Source organism: Pinus tabuliformis, chromosome 7 (assembly GCF_031772625.1).
Source record: "Pinus tabuliformis cultivar Carrire ecotype Pingquan chromosome 7, CPIR1, whole genome shotgun sequence".
NCBI classification, from domain to species: domain Eukaryota; kingdom Viridiplantae; phylum Streptophyta; class Pinopsida; order Pinales; family Pinaceae; genus Pinus; species Pinus tabuliformis.
The window spans coordinates 59,807,311-59,822,899 of record NC_142293.1 but is presented as its reverse complement, the minus strand read 5'-3'; positions in this window follow the sequence as shown (position 1 = coordinate 59,822,899).

Here is a 15,589-nt window from a genome sequence, read left to right as displayed (position 1 = left end):
CGCCCTATCGATCGCAATGCACTGAACACAACATTCAAGAAGATTGACTATCGTACTGTAAAAAGTATTCTGTAGTTTTGCGATTGGTTTGGTAATCCCTCTATCTAGATTTCCAAAGTAGTCTCTTTCGTTCCTTTTCAGACTCCCTAAAGGAAAAGGTCCATCTGAGCACTTGTCACTTCAAGCTCATTAAAAATCGAAGGCGACTAGAGTCATCTTTTTTTTTTCTCGACTCTTAAAAATTGAAAAAACAAGTTGTGTCAAAGCGTCTCAAATTTATTTTAATCGAAATAAATATCACCTTTCCTATATTCGTCTTAGGTTGAGAAAAATGGAGTCCACCAACCAAGGAGTTCCCCTTGGGGGAAATCCTAGTCCTTTCTCCTCTTGGGGAGATGTTGGTGTGCCCCATATGGCCACATTGTCACTTCCAGGATTGACAATTGGCTTGCCCGTATGGCTCTTCTCAACCTCTGTCATTAAGAAAACCGTGATTCCTGAACAATCAAGTCAGCAACTAAATGATACCAGAGTTACCCCCCAACCTTCTACTTCGTCCAATTCTTCCTCTCCTCATTCCTCTTCACTTGATGATGCTGGTAAAGCCAAAAATCAAGTAATTGAGAAGAAGAAGGAGAAGAAGAAGAAGGAGCCAAAGGCAAAAAGGGGCAACCAAGCATCGTCTAGCGAAAATCCACACACTGCACAGTCCAGGCCCAAATCGCCATGTGTCATTTGCAAAGGAGACCACTATCATCGAGATTGTCCTTGCATCCCTCGGATCTTAAGGGACTGGTCTCCTCGTTTGCACAATCCGGTGTCATCAACCTCTGATGATCATGTTGAAAATACACCGTCGAATAGTGAAAGTGAAGCTCTTGGACAAAAAGGAAAATGTAAATTTCCTTGTAAACTGTGTGAAGGCGATCACACCGTCCACCATTGTCCCTTCTTAGACGAGGCTAAAAGAGTTTTGGACGACCATCCGGTTTCACCGTTACAACTTGCTCCTGGATATAAGAAACTCTTTCCGAGTCCGTCACTAGTTGAAAATCCGGCTGACACGCCATTATGGTCGGCTAAAGCATCTATCATTGAAGATAAACCATCTGAATCCACACCAGACGAAAGTCAAAAGGTCGAGGTGGCAGTTGACCTGGTCTTGCCTTCAGAGGATCCGTCTTTAGATGATACAGTCACCGGGGAGAACAAGAACGACACCGTCCAAATTCTCTTCGTAAGCACAGACTCCGATGAACATGGGGGCAGTCTACCCATTCCTTTACCGCAGGAAGGAAGTTCTTCAGAGTCATATCCGGCTGTCTATTCGGTCCCACCTCCAAGCAACCTAGTTGTTTCCTTCGATTGGAATCTACTAGGCAAACCCCGCTTACCAGCTAGTGTACCATTTCTAATCATTGCTCAAATATACAGAATGGTCATGGCCGGTACCATCATAGATGAAGGGGCTTCTGTGAATATCCTTTCCTCAAATTCTTGGAAAGCGCTTGGTTCGCCACTGCTTTTGCCTAAAATGAGAAATCTAATAGGATTTGAGAAAGGAACCAGTCGACCGGTGGTAGTCCAAGGACCCCTGGATTATAATCTACTCCTTGGACGTGACTATATTTATTGCATGGGAGCCATTGTCTCCTCACTCTTTAGAGTAATGTGTTTTCCGCATGAAGAGTGGTCAAGCTCATAGACCAAATTTCATTCCCCGGTTCACACATAGCAAATAGTCATATACCATCCCTGAATGGTCTTTTCATGCAAGGAATGTCTCATCAATCCCTAGTCTGTCCTCCTGATGAGCGTGAGTGATTCGAAGGATATGACTGAAACCTAGGGGACATGCCCCCTGGCCTGTTTCGACAAGAAAACCTTGGGTATAGGGTATGTTTCTGCAAAGGATATATGACTAGTTGACACATGGGGTTAGACCGGAATAAGATACCTCTGTTAAAAGGTAGGCCTTTCCCAATAAAATAAATGTTTTGTCGACAAATTGAGGGGTAACCTGGAAACTCTACTTCACTATACCTGTGGGCATGCAAGCGAAGAGCGACCATTTATTTTTTTAAATTTGTAGGTCCTCTTACCCTTTAAAATCGTAGGATTGGTCGTTTCCTAACTTGCATAAAGAAAGGATGTGGGGAAAAGCTTTGAAAAAATGCCGTTTTTATATGAGACATCCTTATTATACCACTGGATCGAGTAGTTTTAACGTGGAATTCAAGCGCGTTAAAAAATAAACATAAGAAATGAGCAAATGTTCCCCCAGAGTTTAATCTCATTAAATAATGAACCATTTTCCGGTAAATAACCTTCATGAATGTATTATCATCAGCCTTTGAAGCCTTGGTCGTGTTCTCATCATCACCTCCACTCTGTATTGGCCGATCATTCACCTCCATTTGATTGTTTACCCTTTTTGAGGAACAATTGCGAAGAGTGATCCTGTTAGCCATCCTTGTGACACTGCCATGATTGGAAAATTCCAAACCTTACTTGGAAGCAACTGCTACCCGAATTTATCACTCGTTCCTCAAAAAACGAGTCTCCTTTAAGCTCTTTTCAAATGACTCGTAAAATATGAAAATATTGCTAAGCAACTGGCCTCTCCAGCTCGTTAAAGGGACCGGAAGTGCTATCCCTCCTTTAGATTTTAATATTTTTGGACTTGAGGGATCATTACACAAAAAGATCCAGTGCTTGTTTTTTTCGGCTCGTTAAAAGTACCGAAAATTCATCCCTTTTGTATTGTTTTATACTTTTTCGGACTCAAGGGATTATATGACGAAAAAGGATTATTGGAGTTTTCTTTATGTCCCTTTTTCAGACTCTCTAAAATTGACAAGGACCGAGTTATCCTTGTCGTTAAACTCATTAAAATCGAATAGCGACAAACTTGTCCATACAGACAAGAAAGAGTTTCACTATCGCTAGGCTCATTAAAACATAGCGATGGGTTTGCCCGAAGGGAAAATTATAGAACAAGCATATGTTATCCTCATCAAGCTTGACAAAAATAAAGAGGTACTGGTCAGCAATGATTGGGGAAAAATTAGGAAGAAAACTTGAAGAAACTTTATTGGTAGCAAGTCACTCTTGAACATGACACTTTCACTCCGCATCCGAGTCGGGTTGGATTGTTCCGTTCATTGGTCATATCACCATGGGTCCATAACACCATCAATATTTAGGGTTAACACTACCAATCCATCATGTCAGTGTCGCTGATATGTTCAAGAGAAGTCGCTCAGAGAATTCACCTGTGTCTCATCCACTGCAATACATTTATGCTCCATTCTTTCATGACCGCCACCCTGAACCTTATATCACCAGATCATTTTCACCTCCATTAAAATCATTTGCTTTGTTCCATGTCATTGATGTGGGATTCACTAAGGCCCTCCTATGACGGATCGCTTGTTGTCGACATTAGCTCATTATCCAAGAAGTCGATCTAGGAACAACCCTTTCAGTACTTTGAAACTTGCATGCCTTAATGGCAAGTTTCTCACTTCTGGCGACAGGTTTACATCAATGGCCTTCGACCGAAAGACTTTGCGTGGTGTTCGACGCCAAGTCCCTTATTCACACCACGTGAATTGTACTGTAGTACCTTGAGGGTCATCATCATTATCGGTGATTCCTCTCGCGCCTGTTAACAACTTACATCATCGGCTGGTAATCAGGCAATGTCTTTCCATGTTCGACTCCAGAACATCTCTCACATGGATCGACTTGCACTTTGAGTGAAGATCGAACGAGATTGAAGACCCCGGATCTAGTTTCATCCATCCGGGCTGCGATATGTATTCAGGAAAATAAAGACATCAAATGTACATCATTACTGCACAGATAATCATCCAATCCAAGGGATGATGGCTCTACTAGGATCACCAGTCTACACTCAGAGGATTGTTTGTCTTATGTACATGAAAATGAATTTATAAAGCTGAGCATGGGAATGTTCGCCTCAGCTAGATCATGAAAATATTATGAATATAATGTATTGTATTGTATCTTATTACAGGTCGCCTTCTAGCTTGAAAAAACTTCAGATCTTCATGATAAAGCATTTCACCTGACATCAACAGATTAACGACCTCATGCTTTAGGGGGCAACTGTTATAGACATTTTTGGGCATTGCAACCCCAATCATAAATGTCCATAAACCAAGGGCTCTTAAGTCCCTAAAAATTTTGTTCCAACCTCTAAAAGAACAAGGTCAATTGATTACATCTTCTCCCAGAAGTTCTCCATGAAAAACTACACAGAACTGGTCAAAACTGGACCATCTCACCTGCTCCATGGTCAAAGTTCACTGCATCCCACCTAAATACACACGGGAGGTGCGATGCATACTGAAAAGCCCTTCTATGGGGTGTGATGGGTGAGAGTGGACAAATGGCAGGGTCAATCTGCAAGGTGGAGGATCATGGAATCTTCCAAAAACTTCTCTTGTGACACTTGCCTCTCTGCATTCACCCAGGGATGAGTAAGAGGTCATCAATCTCCAAGTGGAATCAATAACTATCAGAGAGAGGACACTAATCAAATCTAAAAATTTGACTCACCCCCCTTTCAAACATCTATATATGGATCCCTCATCCGAGAGATCCAGAGGCTGGAATTTTGTATCTTGTAAGGAAGTGCTGCTGGTTTCTTGGTGCAACATCATAGTGTTGGGTGATCTAAGCTTTTCATGAGGTGAAGAAGGGTTTTCTTGCTGAGAGGATGATGTTGGGTCAGAACAATTGGTTGTAATCCTCTTTTCTATTATTGATTATTAATAAAGCTATTCAAGTTTTCCTCCAGATTCTTGTATGATTGATGATATATGCATTTGTGTGGTCAATATATATCTGGTCCTATATTGTTTATGATAATAGATCTATGTTCTTGGATAGTGTTATGATGCTTTGATTCTACAGGTGCTCTTTGAAGCTAGGTAGACGAGGAAGCGAGTGACAAATATCTATCAGAAGGGAGAGGAATCAAGCAAGGAACCAAGCGCAAGACAGAGGTTGGTCTCCCTTATTCCCCTCTTATCTATTTCTCATAAAGGAAAATGAAAGTGGTTTTAGTTTGTTTGTTTCTAAGGTAGCTACCAGCCTTAGTGGGACTAGCAGCTCTGCATAGACACTAGATTTCCCGATAACAATGAACTAGAATTTTTTTTTTGATCTGATGCAAGTGGAATTAATTCTATTGAAGCTCGTTAGCATGCTCTAAAAAATAACAGAAATTTATTGTTCTTCGTTAAAAAGGAGGTCCAACAATCTAGATTTGGGAATAACAAGACTAATCCAAGCAACTCAATGATTATTATGAACTTCCAAAGATTTTCCAAGGATCAAATAGTGCTTGTGATCCTGCAAAAGAACTTACATCAACCAATTAACTCAACCCTACAACAAGAAATCATTAATTCTAAATGCAGAAATAGAAAAGAAATAAAAACCAGAGATGCATGTGAATAAGCAATCAAAAGAAGGAAAGAAAATGATACAAAAGGGGTCTGAGGTTCTTGGGATGGCCAAGCCCAAGGAATCTCAGAGACCTATGGAGGAGAACAATATTTAGAAGCTAAACATGACACCAATCTTCATTATTTTCATCAATAGAATTACATCCCTGCAAGAAAGTACAATGGAGCTGCAAGAATATAAGCTCTCTCCACAATAACACTAATGAAAAATCTGTCCCTAGAGGAAAATTCAACTTGGTACTTGTAAAAAATGATTAGGAATCATTCCCCATGAATGGAGGAATCTTTCCCCACTGAAATCCCTTGATTAGTGGATCTAGTCCCCAATACTAGGATTTTGCATTAAATGGCAGGTAGGGTTGGAATTTGGATTTCTCTTTACTCGTCATACAATTTTTTTTTTTACGTTTTTTGTATTTAGGCTTCCCTTCAAGAAACGTTATGTTGAAAATTTTTCCCTTCAAGAGTGATGTTCTCATAATAAATTAACCCCTCACCAATAAATGTTTGATTAAAAAATTACCCTTCAATAACATAATTATGTTAAAAATTTTCATATATTTATCCCTTCAAAAAATCAACATATGAAAAAACTCAATTGTGGAGATTTCAACAAAAAAAAATGTTAAATATTTGAAATTTGCTGATTAAAAATATATAATTAGTCCTAAATAGAATACAAGATGGTTATCCATTGCATATATTTAAATTATCATTTAAAACCAGCAATTTGTAACTCAATTGTGTGAAATTGGGTTAATATATAATTAGTCCTAAGTAAAATACAAAATGGTTATCCATTACATATATTTAAATTATCATTTAAAATCAACCATTTATATTATGCAACCCGAATATTTAGATGCCTAATCTTTAAATTATCATTTAAAATCAACAAGATTTCTAATAAAACTAACTTCCATATAAATTTAGAGATAATTTATGACCTTATCTAATATAAAGTTTGACACAAAATACCTGGTGGGAAGGCTGTCGACAAAAGTGGGCATCATCTTGAACTTACTTCCCCTCATAGGCCAATCCGGCATGCATCTCCACAACCATGGCATCGACCAGCTACCTCAAGCGATACAAGGAGTAGAGCATCCCTCCTCGAAATCCCGCAGAATGCCCACCACACGGTTCCACTTGCCCCGACTCCTCACCGGCCTCGCCACTAGCAGAATGGCAACCACTCACGACACTGCAACGCAAGCCATAGCCAATCCCAATGCCACCTTACCGATAACCCCCGCTCCAATATCACCTCCATGGAAATCTACCACAAACACCAGAAATAGACATAAATTCTTGTCAATTACCCCCGCAGTAGAAGAAGGCATTCACCAACCTAATCCATTGCTCAAATAGAACCCAAGAATCTAAATCCAACAGAAATTCGCTTCTTTGAGTTCCTTCCTCCAACCCAAAAGAGTCAAACCAACCAAGTAATCGAATCAACTGTCACATCCTGTGAAAATGCATTTTGATATTCCAAGAATCCCCCGCGCTCCTCCACTGGATAAATTCTTCTTTGTCGGTCCTCTCAAGATGCACGTATTCCCGAGGACTATACGGGTGCCTGGCTGGATGGCAGGTCAAATGCATCAAAATACTTCAAACACGAACACCCAGAAAAATGCAAGAAACCACCATAAGATCATCGGCAAAGTGCTCGAATTTGCAGGCAAATTACTTGATGAAATGTTTGCACTGCGATGGCACAATTTCCCAGCGTTTGATTTAAACTATAATTTTCTGCTCTACACAAGGGAAAGGACAAGGGTGGTTGAGGGGGCCCTTGGCAGCCATGAATCTGCACCCATTCTTCATCACATCAATCCCATTCAAACCAGAAAAAATACCCAAATATTTTAAAGCCCAAATTTTGCAAAAGAAAAAATAAATAAAAATAAAAAGAAACCCTTGGTAGTGTTGGACACAGATTGTCATTATGGCAATATTCAAGAAGCAAACAGAGCTATCAAAGGAGCCAAAGAAGAGGAGCACACAGAGCAGACGAAGGAAACAAAGAAACAGAGCCATCAGAGAGCTTATATGCATGCGTTTAACAACAAACTATGAATCTATGGCACATTACACTATCGAGAGCGACGACATGCCTCAAACGTATTTATTTACCCATCAGCAACAAAAATCCATGCATATATGTGTTTAACACTATTAGAGGTGAAAACAGAGGCCAAGGCATGTACATAGGCAAATACACTATCGGAGGCAGAACCTGAATTGTTTATGAACGAGAGCATTGAGTTGTATCGGGTCTGGCACCTCATATCGCATCAGCACTTCGGAAGCGGGCGCTACAATATGTCAAGCGGTCCATTGCAATTGCCGATAGCGATATCGTATCGGACCTCCACCAGGGTCAACTCCCAATTGTGATGCATATCCACGCGGACCCACCACACATTACAATATGACCTAATTTGTCATCGCATCCGTCACATATCGCATATTATGAAGACCCTGCCACATTAAAACTGCCGATTGCGATATACAATTGTGGACCCGATGGTCCTATTATATCGCGCCTATTGTAATATCGCGTCCAATGCTATATTGCAAGCCGTAAAGGCCTTGCCACATGAAAGCCCCGATTGCGATAAGGCTGCGGACCCGACAGGCATATTGACTATGGTTAATACCATATCGCATCCGGTCCATCAGAGCAGGGGAATCAGCCATCGACCATTGGCTATGCAATAGGGCATGACTTATTAAAGACCTTCAGGAATGCGTCGATTGCGATTTCACTGCAGATTTGATACAGGAATAGGCCGAAAGGCTTACGATAGCTGTGTCGATGGTTCAAAAGGCTAAACGTCAGTTAAAAGGGGTGAATCATGGCGATTATGATTGTGATTGGGACACAACATCCCCGTTAAACTAGTGAAAAACAAAACTCTGTGTATGCCTGCAATCATTGCCAAAAGGAGCATTGTTACGATAAACTGGGAAGATGCGTTCTCCGTGGATTGTTTGGACCTGTCAAATGAATCTAAGTGTCCCCAGAGAGTCAGTGAACTCGCACAGCGCAGAGGAATCCGCAGCGACAAGGAGTAAGCCTAAGAGGCAGTGTAAGCGAAAATGAATGGACAGAGGCATGGGGAATGAATAAAATAGGAAAAAAAAAAGAAATGTGAAGGCAGCTATTATTGTGGTGAAGAACTAGAGTGTGAGATAGAAGAAGCAGCAGAGGTAGTAGAGGCAGCAGAAGGATCAGAGTCAGTAGAGGCAGGAGAGTAGGAATGAAGGAGAACCTCATTTGAACGGATATTAGCAGCATACCAGTTTATACCAAGGTTGGGGTGGAGCCCAAGAGGTTGGAGCCTCAGATCTGAACAAGAATGAAGTCCTTAGGGGTAGGTGCTCCTAAGTGCAAAACCATTGCAAAACAGAGTTGGCGCTCTGGAGGTTGGAGCCTCACTGAAGTCCAAGTTGGAGCTTGGCAACTAATCACAATTAAATATATACTTATATTGTATTTATTTCATTGCACTGTGTTGTATTCAATAAAAGCATTAATTCTAGCTGTTGATTTCTATGTTCTATATGTATATGTATATGTATATGTATATGTATATGTATATGTATATGTATATACATATACATATACATATACATATACATATACATAGAACATGGAAATCAACAGCTAGAATTAATGCTTTTATTGAACACAACACAGTGCAATGAAATAAATACAATATAAGTATATATTTGATTGTGATTAGTTTCCAAGCTCCAACTTGGACTTCAGTGAGGCTCCAACCTCTTGGGCTCCAACCCAACCTTGGTATAAACTAGTATGCTGCTAATATCTGTTCAGATGAGGTTCTCCTTCATTCCTACTCTCCTGCCTCTACTGACTCTACTCCTTCTACTCATATATATATATATATCTATATATCTATATATATATATATATATATATATATATATATATATATATATATATATATATATATATATATATATATATATATATATATATATATATATATATATATATATATATATATACATATACTTTTGGTAATAACTAGAACAATTAAAAAGAAATACTGATTCACCCCCCCCCCCCCTCAGTATTTCCAACAATTGGTATCAGAGCAAGCTTCTTCATACTAGCCTAACAGCTTGAAGAAGGATCCGTAGCCATGATGAGAAATCACGAAGCATTAGGAAGACCTCCTCTGTTTGATGGCACTAACTTTGGTTTCTGGAAAAAGAGAATGACCTACTACTTAATGTCCCTTGGACTTGAAGTCTGGCATTTTGTTCAAAATGAGTATCATATGCCTACCACTCTTCCAATGGATCAAGACGAGAGAAAAGCCTACATTGCAAATGCAAAGGCCTTAAACTCCATCACTAGTGGAATCACTGATTTCGAGTTCACAAAAGTCATGAACTGTGACTCTGCCAAAGAAATGTGGGACAAGCTAGTTGGCTTATACGATGGAGACTCAAAAGTCAAGAAGGAAAAGCTTCAAACTCACAAAAGACAATTTGAAAGCTTGAGGATGGAAGATGAAGAAGATATTGCAGCATACCTCCTCTGAGTAGCTGAAGTGGTCAACTCCCTTAAAGGATTGGATGAAAAAATTGAAGAAAGTACCATTGTTCAAAAAGTATTAAGATCTCTTCCAGACAGATTTGACTCCAAAATAAGCACCATAGAAGAAGCAAAGGATCTAGATACCCTCATGATGGATGAAATCCATGGAATCCTCACTACCTATCAGATGAGGAAAGGTGGCCCAAGCCCCAAAGATGCAGCATTCAAGGCTTCAAAGTTAAAGAAGGGGAAAGAAAGGAATGGCTGTAGTGATGAGTTCGATGTGGAATCTGAATTGGCTCAATTTGTACAAAATCTGAAGAAAGGATCTAAGCTTAAAGGCAAGTACCATCTTATTTGTTTTAAGTGTGGAAAAATAGGTAATTATACAGCAAAATATCCTCATAAACATGATAGTGATGATGAAGGAAAGTCTAAAAGAATGGCACACAAAAATAAAGGGTTCAATAAGAAGAACTTCTTCTCTAAGCAAGATGAGTCTAATGAGGATGAGTTTATGGTCATCAAAAAGAAATCAAATGAGGAAATTGACCATGATGAAAGCTAAGAAACATTATTCATGGAATTCACTAATGATGATGACTCAGGGCTGGAAGGAAATGTAGATGAACTGTTAATTAGTGCCATTGAAGAAAATGAGAAACTACAGAATAAAATCATTTCTATCAAAGTGGAAAATGAGGAAACAAGAAGGAGAGAAGATCTATTTGAAGCAAAGCTAAAAGAAAAAGAAGAGACTTGTGAAGAACGTGAGGGTGAAATAGTGCCTCTAAGAAAGGAGTTGGAGCAAATTAAAAAGGCTGGAAAAGCTCTCAAATACTTCAGACTATTCTAAAAGGTCAAAAACCCCAACATGACAAGTCTGGAATAGGTTTCAAAGGAGAATCCTCAAGCACTAATAAAAATGCAAAAGCTATGCCGATGCACTTTCCTACAATCCAAAAGAAGGAAAAGTATGTTATCAAAAGCCCATTCCAGATCCAAAGAATGAAGAGAGAATTATTACAAAGAAGAACGTGGAGTCGAATCATGGACACTACAGCAAATACAAACTTGTACTCCACCAAGGGCCCATCTCAAATCCAAAGAATGAGGGAGAAGTAATTCCCAGGAAGGAAATCGACTCAAACCGTGGCTACTTCAATAGGTACAAAACCATCTTTCTTGGACACTGTTTTCACTGTAAAAACTTTGGTCATCAAGCCAGACATTGCATGGCTCACAGAAGTGAAACGCCAAATCTAAAGGACCGAATAATCAATTCAAATGCCCCCAAAAGGTAGGGACAAATCAAAACCTTCAATTCATTTGATCCCTTGACCAAATTTGATCTAATTTGCTCTTTCTGCTACAATAATGGACACTATGAACAAAACTGCCCACTCAAAGGAAGAAAGACGAGTAGTAAGAACTCCAACATGGATAAATGCGGCCTGGCTCTATATGCTCAAAATAATGGAAACCATTGGTTTGTGGATAGTGGGTGCTCCAGACACATGACAGGAGACAAAAGGAAGTTTGTCTCACTGAGCAAAAAGGAAGGGAATGTGTCCTTTGGAAGCGGATCTGGCAGAATTGTAGGAAAAGGAACTGTTACTCTGATCAATGGAAAAGGAAAAACTCAAGATGCTCTGCTAGTTGACAGACTCAAACACAACCTTCTGAGTGTCAGCCAAATCTATGATCAAGGACATAAGGTTGTCTTCAGCACCAAACACTATGAAATAAGGAAATCTGCATCAGGGGAACTTGTGGAAAAAGGGGTGAGAACACCAGACAACATTTACATTCTGAACAAGATTCAAGAAAATAAATTCTACTTGAGTCAGACAGATGAAAGTTGGCTGTGGCACAAGCGACTTGGACATACAAGCTTCGAAAATCTGATCAATATCAGCAAGATCAAAGTTGTACAAGACATCCCAAGGTTGTCCAAACCAAATCAAGGAGTATGTGGTCCATGTCAACATGGAAAGCAAACCAGAACCAGCCACAAGACAAAGGAGCTCTCTACATCGAAGCCCTTGACGATCATTCATGCTGATGTGTGTGGGCCAACTAGAAATCAGGCACTCCAAGGAGAAAGGTACTTTGTGTTATTTGCTGATGACTATACTAGAATGATGTGGATTTTTTTTATAAAGTATAAATTTGAAACTTTTGAGTGTTTTAAGAATCTAATAGCCCTTGTAGAAAATGAAAAAGATTCAAAAATTAAGTGCCTCAGAACAGATAGAGGGGGAGAATTCACATCAAACGAGTTTAGTAAGTTCTATAATATTCATGGACTTAAAAGGGAATTCTCTGCTCCCAGAACACCTCAGCAAAATGGGGTAGTTGAAAGAAGAAACCGAACAATCCAAGAAATGGCACGAACAATGTTACTAGTAGCAGAATTGCAGCAAAAATTCTCGAGAGAAGTAGTAGGGACAACTGTATATACGTTCAATCGAACTCAATTGAGACCAAACTATGAAAAAATAGCTTATGAGTTATGGAAAGGAAGACCAGCTTCACTAAAGTACTTCAAGATATTTGGAAGCAAGTGATTCATAAAAATCAATGATGGCTCACCAGGAAAGTTTGATTCTCGGGTTGATGAAGGGATATTTCTTGGATACACTACACGGAGCAAGGCTTACAAGTGCTACAATTTTTGACTAAAGAAAATAGTGGAAAGCATTGATGTAGAGGTTGACGAAGGACTTCCAGAAAAATAAATTGAAGAATATGAAGATGATATTTTCATTGAAGAAGAAGAAGGACCTAAAGAAGAAGAACCTGAAGAAGAAGAAACATATGAGGAAGAAGAAGAGGAGAAAGAACCACCTCATACCCCTTCAAAGATGAAGTTTATCCAGAAATATCATCCAGAAGAGCAGATTATTGGCAATAGAGATGAAGGGATGCAAACCCGAAGAAGGGTGACCATTACACCAAAGAGAAATGTTATTGCTCTTCTATCTATGACAGAACCAGAAACATTTGCAGAAGCGAGTAAGGATCCTCATTGGGTAAAATCCATGGAAGAAGAAATGTCCCAAATTGAGAAGAACAAGACATGGGAGCTGGTACCTCATCCAAAGGACAAAAACATAATAGGAACCAAATGGGTGTTCAAAAATAAAATGAATGAAGAAGGACAGGTTATCAGAAACAAGGCAAGGCTTGTCTGCAAAGGCTATTCACAAATTGAAGGAATTGACTTTGAAGAGACATTTGCACCAGTAGCCCATATGGAAGCTATCAGGATGTTCTTGGCTTTTTCTTGCTCAAAAGGATTCAAAATCTATCAAATGGATGTGAAATCAACATTTCTAAATGGGGAACTCAAAGAAGAAGTCTACATGGAGCAGCTAGAAGGGTTTGATCTAACAGAAGGAAAGGACTTAGTCTGTAAGTTGAAAAAGGATTTGTATGGGTTGGAACAAGCTCCTAGAGCTTGGTATGCATATTGGATCACTATCTACAGGAACAAGACTTCAAAAAGGGAGTGGCTGGAAGTAATCTATACATAAAGATAGATGAAGGTAAGTTACTAGTTACTCTTGTTTATGTTGATGATCTGATTTTTGCTAGTAATAATGATGAAATGAGTCATGAATTTTCTCAAAACATGTCAAAAGGGTTTGAGATGTCAATGATAGGAGAGTTGTCTCACTTCCTTGGACTTCAAGTATCTCAAACCAGAGCAGGATTGTGTATATCTCAAGCCAAATATCTAAAAGACATTCTCAAAAAATATGGAATGCAAGACTGTGCACCCATGAGCACACCTATGACCACAAACTGCAAATTGAGAAAAGATGATGACTCCCCTCTAGTAGATGCAACTCATTACAAGTCAATAGTTGGATCCCTTTTGTACTTAACAACTGCAAGACTAGACATATTGCAGGCAGTAGGAATGGTGGGAAGATTTCAATCTGCTCCCAAACAATCCCATTTATTAGTTGTAAAAAGAATTCTCAGATATCTGAAAGGAACTCCTGATTTTGGTCTTTGGTACCCAAAGAGCTCAACACTGATTGTAACTGCATACCAATGTCGATTGGACTGGAAGTATAGATGATTGGAAAAGTACTAGTGGAAATGCGTTCTTCCTAGGAGACTGTTTAGTATCCTGGCTCAGCAAAAAATAGTCATCCATATCATTATTCACAGCCGTAGCCGAGTATATTGCTGCAAAAAACTACTGTACTCAGATATTATGGATGAAGGAAGCTCTAAAAGATGTCAACATATGTACAGATCAACCGATTACCGTCTATTTTGACAACACAAGTGCTATCAGTCTCAGCAAAAATCCAGTGATGCACTCAAGAACCAAACACATACCAATCAAGTATCATTTCCTCCGTGAGCAAGTAGCTCAACAAAACATCGTCCTAGAATATATCAGTACTAAGGAGTAGATAGCTGATATTTTCACAAAACCTCTTCCTTGAGAAGCATTCGAACATCTGCATCAAAAGATGGGGGTTATTTCTTTATCATCACTCAAGTTCATTCATAAAGATGTAGTAGGACAGGGGGAGCAGTTTGACAAGGGGAGTCCATATGCATTCCTTTGCCATTGATGTCAAAGGGGGAGAGCAGAAGAATATTGCCATCAATAACAAAGGGGGAGATTGTTGGACACAGATTGTCATTATGGCAATATTCGAGGAGCAAATAGAGCTATCGGAGGAGCCAAGAGGAGCAGACAGAGCCACATATGTATATGTCATATATATATGCCAAAGAAGAGGAGCACACAGAGCAGACGAAGGAAACAGAGAAACAGATCCATCAGAGAGCTTATATGCATGCGTTTAATAGCAAACTATGCATCTATGGCACATTACACTATCGGGAGCGGCGATATGCCTCAAACTTATGTATTTACCCATTGGCAGCAAAAAACCATGCATATATGTGTTTAACACTATCAGAGGTGCAAACGGAGGCCAAGGCATGTACATAGGAAAATACACTATCGGAGGTGGAAAGCGGGCCTGAATTGTTTATGAACGGGAGCATTGAGTTGTATCAGGTCCGACACCTCATATCGCATCGGCACTTCGGAAGCGGGCGCTACAATATGTCAAGCAGTCCATTGCGATCGCCGATAGCGATATCGCATCGGACCTCCACCAGGGGCAACTCCCGATTGCGATGCATATCCACACGGACCCACCACACATTACAATATGACCTAATCTATCATTGCATCCATCACATATCGCATATTATGAAGACCCTGCCACATTAAAACTACTGATTGCGATATACAATTGTGGACCTGATGGTCCTATTATATCGCGTCTATTGTAATATCGCGTCCAATGCTATATCGTAATCCGTAAAGGCCTTGCCACATGAAAGCCTCGATTTCGATAAAGTTGCGGACCCGATAGACATATTGACTATGGTTAATACCATATCGCATCCGGTCCATCGGAGTAGGGGAATCAGCCATCGACCATTGGCTATGCAATAG